The sequence below is a fragment of the Eubalaena glacialis genome, chromosome 1 (genome assembly GCF_028564815.1).
Source record: "Eubalaena glacialis isolate mEubGla1 chromosome 1, mEubGla1.1.hap2.+ XY, whole genome shotgun sequence".
Lineage (NCBI taxonomy): Eukaryota > Metazoa > Chordata > Mammalia > Artiodactyla > Balaenidae > Eubalaena > Eubalaena glacialis.
The window spans coordinates 219,022,849-219,037,540 of NC_083716.1; positions in this window are offsets into that span (position 1 = coordinate 219,022,849).

Genomic DNA, 14,692 nt, shown 5'->3' on the forward strand with positions numbered 1-14,692 from the left:
TCAGATTGGTCAAAGAGTATCTCTCTGAGGAAAAGCCAGCCTACAAAGAGTGGAGGGAAAAATATTCTGAGATTAGAGGGAGCATGTGCAAAGGTCCTGGGGTAGGAAAGAAGCAAAGGAAAGTCTGTATGACTGGAACGTAATGTGTGAGGAGGCAAGTAGTTCAAATTAAGGTTGCAGATATAGGCAGGGACCAGATCTTGACAAGCCTTGTAGACCACAATAAAAATACTTACTTACCTTTTATACTAAGAATAATGGAAAGCTACTGGAGATTTTAGCAATAAAATGACATGGCCTTTAAAGGGGATCACTCAATATCGTACCACTGGCTAAACTGTGCACTGCTTAATAGCATGGATTCTGGAGCCACGTCTTGAACAAGTTCCTTATCTTCTCTCTGCCTTGATTTCTCATCTGTAAAATGGGAATAATAACAGTATGTGTCCCAAACGGTTTTATGAGCATTAACTAAGTTAATACATATAAAAAGCTTTAAACAGTGTTGGCATATAATAATGGCTATATAAATATTAGTTAATTTTTTTAAATCCATGGATAAAAAAGATGGATTATTAAATAAATGGAATTGGAAAAACTGAGTAGTCATCTGCCCCCCAAAATTAGTTGGATCTATTCTCCATACCTTATACCTAAATAAATTTAAGACGGTTCAAAGATATACTGCAAAACATAAAACAATAAACCACTGAAGAAATAAGAGAATTTAAAAACTAACTTTAGAGCCATTATTTATGTATGACCAAACAAATGCCATAAAAATACATTGATAAATAGAGAGACAATATTAAAATCAAAATTTGTGTTGGCAGAAATCAGCCCAGGCAAAATTAGAGGAACAAAAACTAGGGAAAATACTTGCCATTCATATCACAAAGGGTTAACATCCCTAACATAAAAGAGTCACTACACATCAATAAGTAAAAGAAATCAACTATCGGATAGAACAATAGGCAGACAGTTTGTCCAATGTTATCCAGGTAAAGAGGTGGGAAGGTCCCATCTTAACATTAATCTTAATATTCCACACCAGCACCTTTAAGGCCAGCTCAGGTGCTCGCACTTGCATTCCCACCTTTGTGTTTGCGTGTGATCTGCATTGATGAGTCACTTACATTATTGTTTGGAAACAAGTTCTCTTTTTTCTGAAGTGTTAAAATGCACTATGACTATCCTCTGTAATTATATCTTCATTTGGTTAATTTTCTGTATTGAAACCAGGGTCGTTCCCCTTTGGTGATAGGAAGAAAAGAAGAGAAAGAAACTAAATGGATCATTGGGATAATCCACTGTTATGATCATTTATCTTTCTACGGTATGTTGGCTGATGACAGAATAACACACCTTTTTAGACTCTGGGCTTCAAGACTGCATTCGGTTTTGAAAAAATTTAACTCAAGTTTTTGAACAACAAAGGGGGACTGCTCCTTTCCTCTTTTGCTCTAGTCTCAGAAGCCTGGAACATTGCTGGGCAAAGCCTCATTATCTGCAGGGCATGAGGCCAGACTTGGAGGGGCAGGCCTGCCAGGGCTGGGACACAGGAGAGGAGCTAGTGGGGACCTGGCCGAGAGTCAGGCTCAGGAAAGCCTGTTCGCAGTTGGGTGCCAGCTGCTTCGTGTGGTTCGGGAGCTGGGTGGCTGGATCCAGCATCCACGATTAGAACTAGAAAAAAAAAGGCAAGCCTCAGTTCTACAGGAGCCGAAATATGGGCAGATTATCAAGCAAGGACATAAGCATAAAAACCAAGGTTTCAGAATGAGGGCATAAGATTGGGGGCGCCAGAATAGTAACAAGGGAGATTTATTACTAAACCCCAGGAAACTAGGATGAAGATCTTTAAATACTGGACAGAAATCTTGCTGGAATACTCTGATTAATACATTGAAATAATACCATACTGGTTGGTAATTAGCTACTTCTTGCTGTCCCTCTCCTCCTCAGCCAATGCCTTCTTCCCCTTTCCAACCAGTTACAAACACCTAGACCCCTCCCCCAAAGTCCCTGGTCCAATAGTCAAGCAGCCCCTTCTCCAGTGCTCTGCCCTCTCCACATGGAGTTCTGTTGAGCAGCACTGGTCTCCCAGTGGGCAAATGGTGGGCATCTACTGTATCCCCTCTCCCAAATTGTGGCCACCCTTCAGGCTTTCCCTGGAGTCATCCCTGCGTGGCCATGTGTTAGAACCACAGCCTCCACTGCTGGCTACCACCGTCTACCAGTTGTTAAATATATTTAATATCACTCATACTTAAATCTCTTCTATTTAGGCCAGGATTGGTCCTAGACACACACACACACACACACACACACACACACACACACAAACACACAAAGGCTAAACCTACAGTTGAAAGTGATGAACCAGATGAGGGCAATAATATCAGCTGCAGGAACAGAAGAAATGAAATTGTTGAAACCCAACCTAGGTCTGATTCAAAAGAAAAACATAGTTTTGGTTCTCAAACATAGGTATGCAGAATAATTACATGGGGATGATGTTAAAATATACATTCCCATAAATTGGGAATAGTGTAGTCACTATGGAAAACAGTATGGAGGTTCCTCAAAAAACTAAAAATAGAGCTGACATAAGATCCAAAAATCCCACTCCTGGGCATATACCCAGACAAAGCTATAATTCAAAAAGATACATGCACCCCTATGTTCATAGCAGCACTAGTCACAATAGCCAAAACATGGAAACAACCTAAATGTCCATCAACAGATGAATGGATAAAGAAGATGTGGTACATATATACAATGGAATACTATTCAGCCATTAAAAAGAACAAAATAATGCCATTTGCAGCAACATGGATGGACCTAGAGATTATCATACTAAGTGAAGTAAGTCAGAAAGAGAAAGACAAATACCATATGATATCACTTACATGTGGAATGTAAAATATGACACAAATGAACTTATCTACAAAACAGAAATAGACTCACAGACATAGAGAACAGACTTGTGGCTGCCAAGGGGAAGGAATGGATTGGGAGTCTGGTATTAGCAGATGCAAACTATTATATGTACAATGGATAAACAACAAGGTCCTACTGTATAGTACAGGGAACTATATTCAATATCCTGTGATAAACCATAATGGAAAATAACATGAAAAAGAATGAATGTATATAAATATATATATACATACATATATATACATATATATGTATAACTGAATCACTTTACTGCACAGCAGAAATTAACACAACATTGTAAATCAACTATACTTCAATAAAATAATTTTTTAAAAAAATACACATTCCCAGGCCTACCCCAGACTGTCTGAATCAGGACCTCTGAGGGTAGAGCCCAACTACCCTCATTTATGGCTTTAATAAACTCCTCATGGAAAACTTAGGCTTAGCAGTTTGGGAACTCTGATCTAACCTATTGCTAGAGCAACATCAACCCTGTGTGGATTTCTTGAGACCTGGTGCCCCCTTATCTCACCTTCAGCAGATTATTTTTTTCTTTTTTTGCTGACTGCTACAGCTGCCAAGAGTTGAGGGGAACTGGGAAGGATGAGGGTAAAAATAACTATAAATACAAAGACTGAAATAGATGACAAAAGAATAAATACTGAGAAAAGTCTAGAGCAATCTAATTAATAGGTCTTTTTAATTACTATCTTTAAACTACTTTTAATACTAAACAAAATTGGAGGTTTGGGTTTGGGGTTTTTTTTTTAACAAAGCTAGAAAAAAGAAGAAATATTATATTCAAAATGTACTCTCCTTGAGTCCATGTGGCCATTTATTATTCAAGATAACATCATACAGAATAAATGAAAAAGAACTGATTGTGAAAAAGTAACTGTGAGAATCCTACTGGGGAAAAAACAGTTGGTGTGAAGAAAATTGTAAAGGGTGTAGAGTTCATGAAGAATCAGGTAAAATAACGTTCAGTGCAAAATTTATCGTGAGGTAATAAAAGTTTGTGACCAAGTGTAATACTCAAAATAAATGGTACAAAATCAACCTAAGCATACCTGCTTTCCTTCCTTTTGTAGGGAAGTCTGTATTTTGTTCTAGTCACTCCCACCACCCGCTACATGGGCCATGGCCTCCTGGTCTCTGCAGCCTTCCTCTCCCTCCTCCCTGTCCTGTTTACCTACACACTCTGCTGTCTGGATCCCCCCTCAGGTCAAGCAGTGGCCTGGCGACGTGGTCAGTACCAAGGGTTGGATCCACAGCACTGGAACTTGAGTACAAGGAGAATAAATGTATCCAATAAAGGAAGTCAACATTCAAATTCAGGGAAATCCCAGTCTAAACACCACAAAGAGCTACAGAGCCACAAGTCAGTGGTCAGGCTGTCTGTGGGGATAGTAGAAAATTTGGGAATGAGAGAAAGGTCCTGGGAGAGTGGCTTTTCAGTGGGTAGGGGTTGGCAGATTCCTGAATGAGTTGGAGGTTAGGATGGGACACCTACGAGGTCAGTCTTCCCAAATCCCAGCACTGACCTTATTACTTCCCTGATGGAAAACTCCCAAAGGCTCCTCATTTCCCAACCCCTAAGGGCCCTTTATGTTCTGGTGCCAACATTCTTTTCTGGTCTTATCTCCCATACTGCATTCATTCAAGCACTGGACAACAGTTAAGTTGCTGCTGTATGTCAGATTCTCCTAAGTGCTGGAGTCAGAGAAGTTTTGACTGTTTCCATCTATCCAAAATTCACAGCTAGAGGGCACACAGGCCAGAAACTGATCACTTGGATGTCTAACAGGCATCTTGAAATTACATGTTCAAAATTGATTTGATCTTCCCCCTCAAACCTGTTCTTCCCATAGCCTTTTCCACTTCAGTGAATGGCAATGGTCTTTCTTCCATTTCCTCGGGTCAAAAGTCTTGGAAACATCTTTGACTTCTCTCTCTTTCTCTCACATCCCATATCAGCAAGTCCAGCTGGTTCCACCTTCAAAATACATCCAGGATCCAATCGCTTCTCACCAACTTCCCTGCCACCACCATGACCCAAGCCACCATCCTCTGTTGTCTGGATTATTGCTCTAGCCTCCAAATTATCTCCCTGCTCCCATCCTCTATTGTAAATTCTCAAATCAGCAAGCAAAGCAGTCCTTTATATTTTAATACATCAGGTCATGTCCACAGCCCACCTGCTCAAAATCTTCCATTGGCTTCCCATCTCATTCAAAATGAAAGCCAAAAGCATTAGAGTGGCTGCTAGGACTGTGCATCCTCTGGCCCTTCTGGCCCTACTCCCCCCACTGCATCTCCTACCTCTCTCCCTCTTGCTTACTCTGCTCCCACAGGTGTGTTTCTCCAACACCGCATCACATCCCACCTCAGGACGTTTGCACTGGCTGTTCTCTGCCCGGAACACTTCCCCAGGATAGCCTTGTGGTTCACTCTCTCACCTCCTTTAGGTCTCTGCTCAAATATCACTTCTGAGAGGCCTTCTCCAATCACCTTCTACCAAATGACACCGCCCCCTCCAAGTGCTCCGTTCTCATCCCTTAACTCTGCTTAATTTTTCAACATTGTGCTTTTTGCTATCTGACACATACATATGCATGTTATCTGTTTATTGCCCATCTCTCCCACTCAAATTAAGTGACAGGAGTTCAGGGACTTTGACTGTTTTCTTCACTGCTGTATCTCCTGCACCTAGAACAGTGTCTAGCATGCAGTGTGCTCAGTATATATTTTTTGAATTAATTAATTAACTATTTTGAATAAAGAACTATTTTCCCTTCCTCTCTTTCCAACTCCTGGAATTGGTAACATTCTACTCATCTTTAGTCTAAGCTTAATGTCATCTCTTCAAAAAGCTTTACCCTGAACTCTGGGTTCAAATCCCATTGCCACCAATTACCAAGTATGCATGTAAGAATTTGGCAAGTTATCTCTTTTCTGATGGCTCTGGTTCCTTATGTAGAAAGTGGGGAAATACTTTCTAGTTATAGGATTGGAAGGCAGCTGAAATGAGTGTAAAGCACTCAAAGTCATGCCATGTACATATTACACATTCAATAAATGCTAATTAATTCTATTTGGGGAACTCTTTGGAAAGAGAATCTCTCTGCTTGGGACCTCTTGCTAACACATACCAAGAGCATCCCTGAATTAGGTAAAACCAGGGGAGTGCAGAGCTGAGAAACTAGGAGAGAGAGACCCTGGACACAGCAGTTGAGCCCAAGCATCTAGAAGCCTGATGTCAGTTGATGCCCAGACTTTTCTGTTATGTGAGACAATAAATTCTTTTTTTGAGGTAGGTTGAGTTGGGTTTCTATATCTTTTTGAAAGAGTTCTGCCTAACACAGACCGTGGTTCCAGGAGACATATAATTAAGTGCTAGAAGTCATGTACGGGTAGAATGCAGAGCAAGACGAGTTCAAGGTGAACTATGGAAAGTAGTAAGGACAGAAGGTCACCCACCTCAAATTCTGCCAGCTCTGGCATTGGTGTCAGTGTCTAGGGAGCCATTTGAGATATCATTGCCCCAGAAGCAGTATAGTGTTAATCAGAGAAAAGTCACCTTCTAGAAGAATAATGCCATTTCAGAGCTTTTTCCCAAAAAGCTCTCCCCTCCCACAGCAAGGATCTAGAGCTCTATCGTTTGCCGTGTGGAAATGACAGCTTCTGAAACTGCAAAAATGATGCATTCAGACAGAGGAAAGAAGGACCTGGTTTTATATCCGATAATCAGGTTAGCTGGCTCTCACTGGCATTTTCAGAAGGGACAACTTCAAAGTGATTCCTTTCAGGAAATTGGAAGGCACAGAATTCATGCTTTATCCTGAAGTTTCCATCCAGGGCTCTATGGGGTCCTTTACCCTGAGTGCATGGTCCCACATGCATCCGTAACATCCCTCATGTATCCGGAATGGTGCACGATCATCATAAACTTCCTCTAGAGGTTCCTGGGAGAGACTAGCCAGTCTCAATTCTCCCAAATTACTTGCATTTTTTTCTCATGGAGCAGTCAACAAAGGCAGCTTATTTTAGAAAGTTCATTACAATTTTATTACCTTAAAATTGCCCAACATATACCAACAACCATAAAGGAAATATTGGAAATGGAAACGTCCACTGTGTTACTCTTAAGGTTAGTATCTGTTGCCAAATTCACCCTTGCTTCATTAAGGTTATAATGTTTAGCTTTTGGCTTTGCTAAACAAAAGAAAGAGAGAAAAAGAAAGAAAAATATCCACAATGCTAAAGACATTTTGGAAAATGTCTTCTAAAATGAGAATGTAAAGACAATAGACCAGAATATCAGAGGTTACGAGGATTTCACTGTTATTCTTCTTAACCACATTTTTTATAAAGCGGACCACAAACAAACCCACCTGCACAGCTCTCTACCACTAATACAAACAATATTAATGTAGGGACCTACCATCAGGGAAGGCTCAAAAGTGATTCTTCAGTCATGGATGTCGTTGAATTGTTAACATTACTGCCAAGAATAAAGGCCTTGGTCTACTCCTCAGCTTTCCATTAGAATTTGCTTTCCACTTCTCATTACAAGCCCTTCTTGTAATGGCTATAGCTTTGAATGCAGGCTAAATTTTCTCAGTTGCTTGCTGAGTATGGGATTAATTGGAAGAGAGAAGGGTTGAAGGGGAGTCTGGTAGAAGGCCTTTGAGTTAGGCGATGCTGTGCTTACCTGTGACATTCTTTTGGAAGGACGCTCTGCTTATCGTGAAGTAGGCTGGCGAATGGAAGCCTTGGGCTCAGACAGAGTAAGGCTAACTGCCTGACTTTTCCTAAACCTGGGACTGAGAACATTTAGCATTTAGAATAAATCTAGCCAACACCATAAAACCAGAAATGCTCTGAATAGAGAGGTATGATTAGGCAAGATTTAAAGGAAAAGAAATGAGCCCTTTCTCACCAGATGTAACTAGTGTTTTCTGTTTGTTTGTTTTTGTTTTTTTACAGCTAAATTAGGCCAAAACTAAAACCTCTCTACTTTCTTCCCAGATCCTGAACAGACACTGTTAATATCCTATCTCATTTCTGTTGTGAGGCCATTTGAGGTTGCCAGCTCCTTGGATTGATGCTAGCCCAGTAAATTTCAACCTCATCAACTCCAATGTCCCCCTTTTAACAAATATGCCCCTTTTATTGTCCTGAAGTAAAATTTGTAGGTAGTATACCCTATCTACCAACAAAAAATTTAAATAAATAAAGACAATGCCAAAACTGAAATACCAAGAAGAAGCACAAGGCATTCAGCTGGTTTAAGAGCCAGCAAGACAACTGCACTCCTCAGACTCTGCCTCTGTCCATACACTCACTGTGAGGGTTACTGATGCCCCAGATCCCTGAGCATTTGGAATGCATCTAAAATGGTGCACTTCTCTTCCTCAGTGTCCAAACAGAGCAAAATGCAATATTCATTGCTTACACAGTAGTTGCATTCATGGAAAATTCAGTGTATATTAAAACCGTGCAGAAAACACTTTGCCCTTATATGTAAAATAGAGTAAAGTTTTAGACTCAGACCATTACACACCGGTTTTTCACCTACGGGAAACTGTCAGGAAGTTCAAAGTTGTGCAGGAAGGGGGACAATTGTTTGTTTCAATTTTTTGAACCCCTACATAGCAGAACATGCAGCATCATTGTTTTCTGCCAATCATAGTAACACTTAATTTCTCCCCTGATACAGACAAATTTCCAAAATGCCATCCAGGGTCAGTATGCCCACCTCCCATGGAGGACACTATGCTGCTCTCTGCTCAGTTCTTTACCCAACTCATCTCTGCTTAATAATATTGAAACTCGTTATTTCCACAGTTGGCAGAAACTTAACACTCTATTCTAATCCTTTCATTTAAAAGGAAGAAAACTACCCCAATGTTCAGAGCAGCACTATTTACAATAGCCAAGACATGGAAACAACCTAAATGTCCATCAGCAGAGGAACTGGTAGAAGATGTGGTGCATATATACAATGGAATATTACTTAACCATAAAAGAGAATGAAATAATGCCATTTGCAGCAACATGGACAGACCTAGAGATTATCATACTAACCGAAGTACCAAATACCATATGATATCACTTACATGTGGAATCTAAAAAAAAATGATACAAATGAACTTATTTACAAAACAGAAATAGATTCAGACAGACAGAAAACAAACTTACGGTTACCAAAGGGGAAGTGGGAGGGGACAAACTGGGAATTTGGGATTAACAGATACATACTACTATATATAAAGTGGATAAACAAGGACCTACTGTATAGCACAGGGAACCATATTCAATATCTTATAATAACCTATAATGGAAAATAATCTGGAAAAGATTCAAATAATCAGACAACTAAACAAAGAATCACTTTGTTGTACACCTGAAACCTTGTAAATCAACTATACTTCAACTGATAAATAAATAAATGGAAGAAAACTGACTCTTAGAATTTTTAAGTGATGTCACACAGCCTCACAGTGGTGCATCCATAGATGGAACCCAGGTCTCCTAAATCTTCCCTGAGTCCTGTGATCAATACTGAATCTGAGAATCATTATTCCTTCAAAGAATCATATTAAACAATTGCATCTTATTTCATTAAGTTTTCAGACTGCATAGCAAAATCCCTTGTTACTGCTCTTTCCCCCGACAACACCTCTTGCCCAAGGTCACATAGATAGTAAGTGAAAGGTCAGAATTTTAGCTCAAGTCCTTTTATTCCAAGACCAGATATAGGTAGATAGATTGACTGACCGACTGATCGATAGATAGAGATATGTATCTTCCACTGTTCTATGCTTCTTATTGTCAAGAAATATTAGTTTCCCTCCCTTCATTTTTTTCCCTACCTACCTAAGTTGGTGCTCTGTTTATTCTTTTGCATTTGGGGCAAACCATTAAAAAAAAAAAGGAAAAAAATATTGGCACCTCTGCATGTCTGCAAGATAAAAATATTTTAATCAGTAAAAGTGTCTCTAGTTTAAAGTTCTTTGTGTTATTGAATAGTGTGGCTATTGTACTGCTTAAGAAACCATCTCTAAATAATTTCAACAAAAAACAAAGAAGTCACTGCAATCATATTGGGATGTCTCCTGGAATTTAAGGAGGAGTAGGCAACCCAATCCTCAGAGATGCAGAATGAGGAGAGCCAGGGACCTCACCAGTCCTGGCGTTGCTGCACGTGTAACCTACTAGAAAGCAGGCCTCTCCTGCTTTCTATGTCTCTCATGGCAAGTTTGGATCCTGATAAGCATCAGCCTGAATTATCCAGCTTGGGATCAATCATTTAGGACCAGTAAGTAAAGTCACGTATAAAATATTAGTGGCTAGGAGTCCACTTCTGTAAGAAAAGTAGACATTTCTCAGAGGAAAGAGTCAGGTCAGCCAAACTAGTGAGTGTTCATTATAAGAGGAAAGGGAACCTAAATGTCCATCAACAGATGAAAGAAGATGTGTTATATCAATATATATACAATGGAATATTACTCAGCCATAAAAAAGGTATGAAATAATGCCATTTGCAGCAACATGGATGGACCTAGAGATTATCATACTAAGTGAAGTAAGTCAGACAGAGAAAGACAAATATCATATGCTATCACTTATATGTGGAATCTAAAAAAAAAAAAAAAGGGATACAAATGAACTTATTTACAAAACAGAAATAGATCCACGGACATAGAGAACAAACTTATGGTTACCACAGGGGAAAGGGGGTGGGGAGGGATAAATTAGGAGTTTGGGATTAACATATACCCACTACTATATATAAAATAAATAAACAACAAGGACCTACTATATGGTACAGGGAACTATACTCAATATTATGTAATAACCTAGAAGGGAAAAGAATCTGAAAAAGAATGAATACATGTACATGTATAACTGAATCACTTTGCTGTACACCTGTAACTAACACAACATTGTAATCAACTACACTTCAATTTTTAAAAAAAGAGGAAAGGGAAAGGTGAGAACATTTTAACAAGGAAAAATCAGCAAAACTTAATGAAAAATCAGATATGAGGATAAATGTATAAATGTATTAAAAAAAATCTAGGTATTAATTAGACCAGATCAGATATTGAAATATAAAACAAAACCCTCACTTTCTTTAAATTTTCTTTTATAATACTTAGAACACCTTTAAAAATTAGGGATTAAATTGAAGTGTGATCTAAATAAAACCCAGTCTGAGGCCCCAAATGACTCTGAGCTCTCAGCCAATCACCTAGTATTTCTAAGTGCCTTATATGAATAGATCTGAACTGCCTTTTGTCACCTCCACCCCCTCCCGCACTGCCATGAAACTGAAGAAATGCTATTGATTGACTGACTAAGAGCTCATAATTCACTTTGGTGGAAAAACAATATTCAAAGTTAGTTGTAGCCATTGGAGAGACAAGCCAACATGTTGATCAACTGCATTCTTCATTTATGATCTAATCGTTTTGGCATTACCTCATTACAGCCATAGACCATCTCAACCTTGCAAATGTGTTCATTAAATTTTCTCATTTCTAGGGGCAGAATGTGAGTGTGCCTACAAAGCTCATGAGTATTAATACATGGAACATACTTTTCCCCCTGAATCCCTCTCACCCTATAGCTATCACTGAACCACTAATGGGAACACAGAGCAATTTGTAATTACTTTTTATTTTTAAAAGAAAGCTACCAATTCTGGTGTCTACACTAGAAGCAATAACCTAATTTATACTTTGGACCTATATCACATAGCACCACACATTTATGCAAAGAACAAGCTCAAGGGCTTCCCTGGTGGCGCAGTGGTTGAGAATCTGCCTGCCAATGCAGGGGACACGGGTTCAAGCCCTGGCTGGGAAGATCCCACATGCCGCGGAGCAACTGGGCCTGCGAGCCACAACTACTGAGCCTGCGCGTCTGGAGCCTGTGCTCCGCAACAACAGAGGCCACGATAGTGAGAGGCCCGCGCACCGCGATGAAGAGTGGCCCCCACTCGCCACAACTAGAGAAAGCCCTCGCACAGAAACGAAGACCCAACATAGCAAAAATAAATAAATTTATTAAAAAAAAAAAAAAAAAAGAACAAGCTCAAGCTTGCATTTAGTAACTCCAAATGAGTTGTCTGGCATCTTTAAAAAAGATATTGGGATGTAAAGGACCCCAAGGGCAGAGGAAGGGAAAACTTGTCCATAGATTTTTCCTCTTCCTACTTCCTTTCCAGAATAAATTATGGCCTTTTATTTGACTCACTAACCAGTGCCCCTGCTATAACAATAAGCTTGTCATTTGTCCTTGAAATATGTACCCAACCCAGTGATGCTCTTCAGACCATAAGGTAGAGTCAGAGTATTCCAGAAAGAGATTAGATGATCCCCATTTGTTGTTCCGATTTCACCTTCTAAAGCTTCCAAGAGCCCAGGGTGCTGTTTTGAGGAACATGTATCCCTTTATAGTATTCCCAAAAATATCACTTGTATTGGCTAGAAATTATACACATGCCTCTATCCCCCTGCCCTACATCCAACCCCACTGATCTCCAAACAGTCATAATTTGTAGGAAGAGGTTTGGTTACAATGGGAACTATACAAACACCACATTTGCAAATAACTGAGAAAAGGCATGTCTAACAAAAGACGAAGTCTCAACCAGTGAGCGCATCTCCTCAATGGCCACCGGAGCGAGAAAGCACAGTGTGTGCTGAGTCCCTCCCTCCCAACAACTGGAGCCAGGATGCTCCCCTGGGTTGGGGCCACTAGCATAATGAGATCATTCATAAAAATGATCACACACCACTCATTCTATAAGCGTAATGGGTCCCCAGTAAGCAGATCTTGCTGATTATTTTCTCTGCCCCACACTCCCACACTGCTGCGGTCTGTCTCCTTCCAGCCCCTTTCCACCACGTCCTCAGCTGGTCTTCTTCAAGCTGACCAGCATGCCCAGCAAATGCTTTTGCACCAGGCTGACCAGCATGCCCGCTATGGGCAGAGTCGCTCCTTCCCAAGTCATTACCTTGGCTGTAACGTATTAGGAGAATTCGAGTATGAGAACAACACACTCGTATCAGAAGTTTGTCAGCTAGTAGTTCTCAGCCTTTTTTTTTTCCACCATGACATGCCTGGCAGAAAATGTCCACGCATCTGTCACTTCCTCATCAGTGACAGCTGTCTACTCCCCACTGCTTAAATCAGTTAGGATACCAGCCGGGAGCTTTGTGCAATTATCTGCTAGCTAGCTCTACCAGCACCCCTTTCTTTCCCACTGACTCAGGAGACGTGGTGGTGAGGACCACCAGTGGAATAGGACAAATAAACAACATTAAAGTATACTGAACCAGAGTAAGTGAACATACACCCATTATAAATAAGGGCAACTTTAAATCAATATTGGCAATTATGGCTACAAAAGAAGGATCACAGCAGAAGGAGAAGGGGAAGTAAAGATATAGATGCTCACTTAAGTAAGCCTCAGTGAGAAAGATAAAGGAAATTTATTTATACAGTGTTAAAGAAAAAAGTATCCCAATACTTCTTAAAGACGCTAAAGAAGACTTTATTCAAGAAGGGGCTACTACAGTAAGGGTTTTGCAGGAAGGGAAAGAGAGCAGCTCAACTTTGAACACAGCAAGCAAAAATGGGGATTTATAGCCAAGGAGCAGGGTGGGGAACAGTGATGGAAAATTACCAAGAGGAAACTTCAGGGGTAGGGAGGATTCAGGCTAAAGTGACTTGACAGGAGTCTTGCTGAAGGCAGGCCGGAGTGATCAGACATCACCTGGAGAATGGTGGAGAGTGAGGAAACTGATCAGACATCAAGGTGATGGAATATCAGGGGTGGGGGAGTCTGATGAAACAGATGTAGCAGGATTCTTGCTCTTGAGGACAAGGCCCAAGGGCAGGAATCTGACTAAAGTTTGATTAAGGAGAGAGTCTTTGTCAATAACCACCCCTTCTCACCCAGAGAGATTCTTTCTGAAACTCTTCTCTGTTCAAAACTTGGAAAGCTTTGCTCTTTGTTTTATGATAAATCAGGCGGTATTGTTTTATTTTGAAATAACAAGAATAGGAACAAATAAGAATGGTTGGCTGAAGCTCAGCTGTGCAGGGGAGTATTTCTGTCACCTCCGAATGCATGTGAGGTGGACACCCACACACCCATTTCCCTGTCGCTTGGCCCTGAAAAGCTGACAATAAGAACTCAGCATTGGCAGCCAAGGGGTTGATGTTACCATTCTAGGGCTGCCCTCAGAGCAGTACACTTAATCAGTCAACTATTTTTCCTGCTTCTACCCCATGAACTGATGGTATTACACACACGTTTCAACTTACTCCACGTTGTGTCAACTATTGCAGACGCATCAGAATACAGGGGTTTTGTATGAAAATATATGAAACTACTTAAAGTAACTGCAAGCATACGCACGCTTGTCTTGTTGCATTTTCTCCCATTGTTACCGAGGGCCGTGTTGGTCTTTTCTTTCTCCGTTGTTTTCCTCCTTCAGTCGAGCATTAGAGATGAATTTTTATTGCATCTTGAGCTCCTCCTCACCTCAAAATAGAACTGTGTTCATCAGGGCACACTGACCATAGCAGTGCTTCTCAAAATATGATCTGTGGAATGGTATTTGGTAAGCTTAACATTTTTTCAGGCAGAACACCGTTTTAATGGATACCTTCAAAAACTTGATTTAGAATAATGAGGCTATTTCCCTGGCCCTTATGTTAGCACAGA